Source organism: Prionailurus viverrinus, chromosome D2 (genome assembly GCF_022837055.1).
Source record: "Prionailurus viverrinus isolate Anna chromosome D2, UM_Priviv_1.0, whole genome shotgun sequence".
In the NCBI taxonomy this organism is placed as follows: Eukaryota; Metazoa; Chordata; class Mammalia; order Carnivora; family Felidae; genus Prionailurus; species Prionailurus viverrinus.
Window position 1 is genome coordinate 32,540,343 of NC_062571.1, and position 8,760 is coordinate 32,549,102.

Genomic DNA, 8,760 nt, shown 5'->3' on the forward strand with positions numbered 1-8,760 from the left:
TGATGACAGACAGCCCTCACAGGCTTCGAGACAGGAAATGACAGTGACAGTCAGGGACTATCAGGGTGAGGGTCTTGTATCACACTCCCTGCTGGTGGGGGTGACCCCGGTGGGGTCTGGGAAGAGGGCTTATCCATGTGGAAGGGAGGAGAGGGAGCATCTCTATGACGGGACAGGAGGACGGGTCCCCAGGCACATGCAGGGGAGGTGGAGGGAAGGGGAGATGAGCGTTGGGCGGAGGTGGCACTCTACCTGAGCTGTCCCATGAGGCAGCCACCAGCCAGAAGCGGCCACTGACCACTTGAAATGCGGCTACAGTGACTCAGGAACCGAAACTTCCGTTTTAATTTTTTAATTTTGATTTTTTAAAAAAAACTAATTTCGATGCATTTACATTTAAAATTTACTGTAAATTTAAAAACCAATACTCAATTCACTTATTGGAAAACTTTTGAGTATGTTTAGAACAACATGGATACTTTGCTGCTGTAAATTTTGTGAAATGTAAACACTGATCAAGTATTTCAGTTGGAAACGTAGAATTCAAACTGAGATATACTTTAAGTATAAAATACACACCAGATTCTGAAGAGTGAGCACCTTAAAACTGTAATAACTGTTAACAGTGTTCATATTGGTTACACGGTGAAATAAAAATATATTGGGCATATTGAGTTAAATAAAATCATCAAATTAATTCCACTTGTTTCTTTTTACTTTTTAAAATGTAGCTGCTCAAAAATTCTACTTATTTTTTTTAACTTTATTTATTTATTTCATTTTTTTAATGTTTATTTTTGAGAGAGAGAGAGACAGAGCTCTAGAGGGGAAGGGCCAGAGAGAGAGGGAGACACAGAATCTGAAGCAGGCCCCAGGCTCCGAGCTGTCAGCATAGAGCCCGACGTGGGGCTCAAACTCACGAATCGTGAGATCATGACCTGAGCTGAAGTCAGACGCTTAACCGACTGAGCCACCCAGGCACCCCTTAACTTTTTTTAAATGTTTATTTTTGAGAGAGAGAGAGAGAGAGGGTGTGAGCAGGAGAGGGGCAGAGAGAGAGACGCACACAGAATCTGAAGCAGGCTCCAGGCTCTGAGCTGTCAGCACAGAGCCCGAGGTGGGGCTTGAACCCACGAACTGAGATCATGACCTGAGCCGAAGTCGGACGCTCAACCGACTGAGCCACCCAGGCACCACTGGAAAATTTTACATTACATACGTGACTTGTTTTATATTTTAGCTGTGCAGAGCTCAGAGTCTTGAATGCTGGCCTAAATTTAACATGAGAATACACGTTACCCACTAAATGGCTCCCATGTGACTGGCCCTGGAAGTCGTCCTTGCTCCCCAAGGGTGAGTAGGGCCCCTTCTGTGTGCTTCCAGAGGCCCCTGTGTGCATCTCAACATTGAAACACAAAAAAGCACTCTGACTCTAAGGCTTTATAAGCGTATTTTACTTGAGATGTGCACTCTGTGACTGCAGCATGTGAGTTGGGGTTCTGCTTCTAGGCTCTGGTGTCCCACGCCACCACCCTGAGCTGTCAGCAGGCCCCATGCCCAGACTGTCCTAAATCCAGCCAAGCGTGAAGAGCAGGCGTCATCAGACAGGACCGGGGCAGGCGTCATCAGGCCAGGCCTCCGCAGGCTTCCTGTGGCCGGGTGCTGGCGGCGGGGGGGGGGGGGGGGGGGTGGGGGGTGGTGGGGGGGGGGGGTCCCAGGGGAGCACATCATGACACACGACAGGCCTGTCAGCGCTGATGCTGTAGAAGGGATATACAGGCCAGTGAAATATGACCCCAGTTCCTCCCTTGTAATATCTGGGCTAGGGTCACCCGTGTGCAGGGCCCCCTCGGGCTCCCAAGCCCGCCAGAAACTCTCTAGCTTATCACGGATCTGCCTGAGGGGAGAGGGCCCTGAGGGATGAGGAGTTGGGCCCAGAGAGGAACCAGATGGACTTGCCTGTCCTGTTACATTTCCCTCTGTCCCGAGTTTCTCTGGACCGTTTTCGTGGAGCAGGTTTTCACACAGTCCTTCAAACCACCTCTAACCTGGTCCTGCTCCCAGGGAGAGAATGTAAAGGCCAAAATTCCAGACAAGGTAGTTTCTAGGGGCTGCAGTGCAAGACAGGAATTGCTGTGTGGCCTGGGGAGAGTCGCTCTGCTTCTCTGTGCCTATTTTCCCAAGCAGGAAGATAATGCCGGAATCCCCTCTTATGTCCCACACCTGACGTGGACCAGACCTCTACGGAGTGAAGAGATGCCGGGGAGGAAGGTCTGCCGGTGCAAGCATGTAGAGATTGGAGACCTGAGCCCGTGGCCGATGACCCAATCCTAGACCCAATCCCCAAAGGAAGCAGATACCCTGTGGAGAGCTCGGTCTGCAAAGCAAGATGTTAAGTGAAAGCTACAGACATCCTGCTTCCCACTTCTCTTCAAGGATTCCTCTGGCTCTGCCTCCCCCACCCCCCACTCTATCTCCGCTTCTTCTCTGTACAGGAATAGACCCACGCTTTCACTTATTCGGTCAACAAACATCAATTTAATATTTATCATGAAAAGTGGCCAGTACAACGCTGAAAGCACACTGGATTTTATTACGATGATAAGACTGAAAATCACTTGGGTGAACAAAGACTGGGAGTCCGAAAGACAGGGCTACATAGCATAGGGCATTTGTCGCGCTGTGCAACTTCAGGCAAGTTCCTACCCTCTCTGGGCTTCAGGTCCATTCTGGTCCAACGAGGGGTGTGGGGTGGGTGAGTCAGAAGAGATGACCACGATCCTACAACGGGGAGAAGGGAGACAGTGACGATTAGCATGGGTGAGACAGCTGCCTCGCCCTTCCTGAAACAGGTGACCAGGGAGCAGCCGTATCTCTTCCCCATCTGGAGTGAGTCACTGCACACCAGGAAGGCTTTGAGGTCCTGCTTAGACACTAACTGCCCCAAAATATGTCTCCTCTAGTCTTTCACAATGTCTAAAATTCCACCATTAGCACCGCATCCCTTTGGATCCCCAGCACGTTATGTTCCACTCAGATCTCATGAAAATACAGAGAGCTATAGAGAAGAAACAGAAATAGCTCATCGGTAAGACACTGGTGAAAATAAGCTGGCAGGGAGGGGCTTGGTTTGGCAGTCAAGAGGGGGCATCCCAAGAACCAAAGGCTAACTTCACCAACTTCATCATGATGATCAGCCGGGCAAACTTGAGGTCCGGACCTACTTCAAGGCCAACCCAGGGCAGCCAAGTTTGCCCTACAGACACACCTCCCACCCCAGCCCGGTTCCCACCTCTCAACCCGGCCACCACGCTGTGCGAATTGAACAGCAGCAGCCGCCACGGCCCGGGCACCTGCTGTCACCAGGCACCGTTCTCTGGGCCGGGGTTCAACCCTGAGAGGACAGACTGCCCGCTGCCCTTGGGGGAAGACACGCGATAAACGAGTAAGCAAATAAACAAGGTCCCTGAAGTACTACGATCAGGTTTATGCTTTCGAGGGGCACTGGTTGCGGGATGAAGAAGGGATTTTTAAGGGGACAAGTGTAGAGGCATGTGTCCAGAAAGCTCGCCACCTGGTCTGCTCCCCCATTTCACAGCTGGGGAGACGGGCACCCAGCAAGGTGTGGTGAAAACAATCGGAGTCGACTGGTCTCATCATAAACCCCGGCCTTGATGTTACTCACTGGGTGGCATTGCTGGAGTTCTTCAGCCTCTCTGAGCCTCAGCGCCCACGTCTGCTAGTGGGGCTCCCACACCCCTTGTAGCCATTTGTGCACATCCATCCACACCCTGTGAGCACGGGTGAGGTGACCGGTGCACAGAGCCCAGAGCAGAGCAGTGCCCAGTAGACGGGACCGTCCGCATCAGGGTGACCTGCCCAAGTTCACACAGGGAGTGAGGACACACGCCAGAACTGGACCTCCGACCTCCCAGTGCCCTGTGCACCCCAGTGAGATCCAGTCAGCTATCAGTGAAGTTCCCAGGGCACATGATGGAGGATGGAAAAAAATTAATAGGATGTTATGCAATTGACTAACATCAGAATAAGCGATTTTTAAAAAGAGGGCGGGGAGGAAAGAACCTCGGAGGACGCTCTGTCTTCACACGCTGCTGCTCTCTGCTTCCCAGCGTGTTTTTCCCTGGGGTAAGTAAGCTCAGTGCGAAACACAGTAAATTAGTGTTCAACAGGAAAAGACCATCCCAGCCCGGGGCGGGGGGCTCCTGCCTGAGCAGAACCACGAGGAAGGGAGCTTGCTTCTCTAGCAAGAATGCCTGAAGACAGCGGGAGAGTCCAGCCGGCCCTGCAGGCCTGCCGGGATGGCCTCAGGGAGGACAGCAGCCCAGGGGAGGGGTCGGCTCGCGGCACTGGCACCGGCCTGGGGCACCACACGGAGGAAGGTGATGAGTGACCCGAGCCTGGTTCTTGACGCTCCCTTCATGAGCCGGCCGTCTTCAGGCAGGTTACCCAACTGCTGTGAGCCTCGGTGTCTCACGGTGTAAACACTGGGCCGGCAGCACCCTCCTGTGCAAGGGGGCTGTGGGATCCCATGGGACCACCTACTGCAGAGCCCAGGAGGGCTCCCGGAGGGTCGGGGTCTCCCCCTTTGGACAGTGAGGAGAGAGGGGGTTCCTCGCAGGTGAGAGCAGGCTGGGACCAGAGAGTGGGGGCGGAAGGAGCCGGATGCAGGGGAACCGGTAGCTGCTTGTCTGGGTGGGGCTGGGCAGAGCCAGCTGCCCAGCCCCCCCACTTAGTAGGGTGGGGGGTGGGGGCGGGGGCGGGGAAGACACTCAGATACAGAGGGAGCACAAAGCGGGGAGGGTAGGGGACTTGCACTTGGTTGTATGTAGAGGTATTAAAGCAGCACTATAAGGTGCTTGTGTTAGCTTCCTGGGTGGCTCAGTCGGTTAAGCCCCTGACTTTGGATCAGGTCATGATCTCACGGTTTGTGAGTTCAAGCCCCGCGACGGCCTCTGTGCTGACAGCTCGGAGCCTGGAGCCTGTTTCAGATTCTGTGTCTCCCTCTCTCTCTGCCCCTTCCCCCCTCACACACACACTCTCTCTCTCAAAAGTAAATAAACACTAAAAAAAAAATTTTTTTTTTAAAAAGGACATTTATTGTCCCACTGCCCTGAAGGCTGGAAGCCTGAGATCAGCGTGTCCACAAGGGCTCTCGCGGAGACTGGGGACAAACCCTCCTCGGCTCTCCCTGGCTTCTGGAGGTGGCCGGCAGACTCCCTTGGCCTGTGGCTGCCACCCTCTGTCTGTCTGTTCACAGCCTCTTCCCTCCGTGTGAGTTCGGATTTCTCCTTGCAGGACACCAGTCAGTCATGCTGGATTAGGGCCCACCCCAAACACCTCATCTTAACTTGGTTACATCTGCAAAGACCCTATTTCCAAATAGGGCACAGTGTGAGATAATGCGAGTTAGGACTTCAACATACCTGTTTTTGTTTTGTTTTGTTTTGTTTTGTTTTGTTTTGTTTTGTTTTTGAGGATGAGGGGACACAACACGACCCATAACAGTGCTTTTAGACAGACTTACCTATAAGCTGGAGAAAAAAGTGCCAATTTTCTTTACCAAGCTATATTATGTGGGGGACAGCTTGGAAGCAGAGACAGGTAGCAATTACGGGGGGGGGGGGGGACTAAAGGTCCTGCAAGGTCCCTTTGCTGTTGCCAGTGCTAAGGGTTGGGACTGAGGCAGCCCCTCAGAGAGAGACTGGTACTCTGACCTCAGGTCTGGAATAATTAAGACGGAAAAGGAGTTAATGTGTGTCAAGCCCCCGACCCCTCATACCACAAAGCCCAACTCATTTCCTTCTCGCCATGACCCCACAAGGCAGGTGTTGCACCCGCTTCCCGCTTCCCGGAGAGGGAATTGAGGGTTAGCCAGACTAGAGGGCTTTTTAAGGCCACACAGGCATCTGTCGTGACGAGAGCTGGGTGACGTTTGGAACTGTCGAATCACTATAATGTACACCTGAAACTGCTGTAACACTACATCGACTGCCCTGGACGGAAGATTAAATTAAATTAATTAAAAAAAAAAAATCGCGGGGCGCCTGGGTGGCTCAGTTGGTTAAGCGGCCGGCTTCGGCTCAGGTCATGATCTCGCGGTCTGTGGGTTCGAGCCCCGTGTCGGGCTCTGTGCTGACAGCTCAGAGCCTGGAGCCTGCTTCAGATTCTGTGTCTCCCTCTCTCTGACCCTCCCCCGTTCATGCTCTGTCTCTCTCTGTCTCAAAAATAAATAAACGTTAAAAAAAATTAAAAAAAAAAAAAAGAAACACATTGATTTCTAAATATATTGATCTTATATCCTGCAGCCTTGCAAAATTTGCTTCTTAATTCTTGTGGCTGTCTTAGAGACTCCGTCAGATTTTTCACATAGGCCATCATGTTGCAAATAAAGACGGTGGTAGTTATTTCTCACCAATTTCCTTGCCTCTGATTTCTCTTCCTTGCCTAATTGGCTTTACTAATCGGCTTTACTGAGATATAATTGATATATAACATTGTGCAAGTTTAAGGTGTACAACCTGTTGATTTGATACACTCATATATTGCAAAAAAACGGTATCACCTCCATCACACCACATAATGAACATTCCTTTTTTTTTTATAGTGAGGACATTTAAGATCTTAGCAACTTTCGAGTCTATAATATAGTACTATGAGCTATAATCACCAGGGTGTACATTAGATCCTCAGAACTTACTCGATCTTGTAACTGGAAGTTCGTACCCTTTGACCTGAATCTCCCCATTTCCCCCTCCCGCGGCTCCTGGCCACCACCACTCTACTCTGCTTCTATAAACTTGGCCGTTTAAGATTCTCCATATAAGTGATACCATACAGTATTTGTCTTTCTCCATCTGACTTACTTCACCCAGCATAATGCCCTTAAGTTTCATCCACGGTGTTGCAAATGGCAGGATTTCCTTTCTTCTGAGCCAGTGTATATATATCTCACACGTGTATATATATTTCAATTATATAAATGTATCTCTAAAGAGCCAATTGAGAGATGAACAAAAGACTGAAACAGGTGTTTCATCGTACCTAGTAGAATGGCTACAAGGAAAAAGATTGACCATACCAAACATTGGCAAGAATGTGGAAAGACCGCGACTCTCACGCCCTACTGGTGGGAAGGTGAACTGGTACAACCGCTTTGGAAAACAGTTTGTCAGTATCTTAGAAGTTTAAATACACACCTAGTGTACAAACCAGGGATTCCATCCCTAGATAGTTAAGAGAAATGAAAGCACGTATCCATATAAAGGCTTGCACACAGGGGCAGATGCGGCTTCAGTCAGATGAGCATCTGACTCTTGGTCTCAGGGTTTTGAGTTTGAGCCCAACTTTGGGTATAGAGAATGCTTAAAAAAAGACTTGCATGCAAATACTCGGGATAGTTTTATTTGTAATAACTGGAAACAACCCATATGTCGAGAGGCGATTGAATAATCAAATTGCGGTATATCCATATAATATGTTACTACTCAGTAATAAAGAATCGACTATGGATATGCTTAACAACATGCATGAGTCTCAAAATAAGTATGCCGAGAGAAAGAAACCAAACAAAAGAAAAGTACATCTTGTGTGATTCCATGTTTAGAAAACGCAAACTAACACCCAGTGAAAGAAAGCAGACTGGTGTTTGCTTGGGAGGGTGGAGAAGATAAAGGGACAGGAGGGTGGGATTACAAAGGAGCATGAGGAAGCTTGCAGGAGCAATAGATAGGGTCACAATCTTGGGGTGGTCATGGTTCCATGGGTGGTGTCTAAACTTACAAGTTATACACGTCAAATACGTGCAGTTTATTATACATTAACATACATTTAGGTTCCAATAAAACTGTCCACATTGTTTAGAGTATATGTTCTGGTCCACATGTATAACAAATACACAAAGTTTATAGCAATCAATTTGAAAGACTTGTTTGCCTTTTCTCTTATTGCTCAAGGCAGCTATATTTTCTATTTAAAATATTGTACTCTAACATATAAAACACGTTTTTCTTATTACGTAGGAAAAGGTTGTTGCTATGGTAATACCAGACAAACCAGCCTTCAAAAGAAAGTGTTACTAGCAATAAAGAGACATTACACCATGATAAATGGTCAATTTATCGAGGAGACTTGACCTTCCCAAATGTCTATGTTCTAAAGTACTTCAAAGTGCTTCAAAGTACATGAAGCGAGTATTCAGACAACTAAAAGCAATAGAACACTCTAACATTATTCTTTGAGTATTTGAATAAGATTAAAAAGGAAATATGATTTGAACAAAGGAAGTAGATTTGACGAAAACTATCAGTTTGTTAGTTGTTTTCAACAAATCACCTGACATTTATAGAACATTACATTTAACAATTACAGAATATACATTATTTATATATGTACACAGAATACTTATTGTGATATTATATAGATTATGGTTATAGATATTCATCAAAAACACATTATAGTAAATTTTAAACCTTTTTAAAGTTTATTTTATTTATTTTGAGAGATAGAACACAAGCAGGGGAGGGGCAGAGAGAGGGAGGGAGAGGGAGCAAGGGAGAGAGAAAGACTCCCAAGGGGGCTCTGCACTGTCAGTGTGAACCCCAATGTGGAGCTCGAACTCACACACCACGAGATCATGACCTGAGCTGAAACCAAGAGCTGAACACTTAACCGACTGAACCACCCAGGCGCTCCACATTATAATAAATTTTAAAGGACTGAAGTCATGAAAAGTTTGTTCTG

General features: G+C 48.2%; 1 non-coding gene across 1 annotated transcript; it reads right to left on the minus strand.

Moving 5' to 3' along the window:
- Positions 1-1,109: 1,109 nt before the first annotated feature.
- On the minus strand, positions 1,110-1,192 carry TRNAR-UCG (transfer RNA arginine (anticodon UCG)). Its single transcript has one exon. It is a non-coding gene; the product is annotated as a tRNA-Arg (tRNA).
- Positions 1,193-8,760: the final 7,568 nt, after the last annotated feature.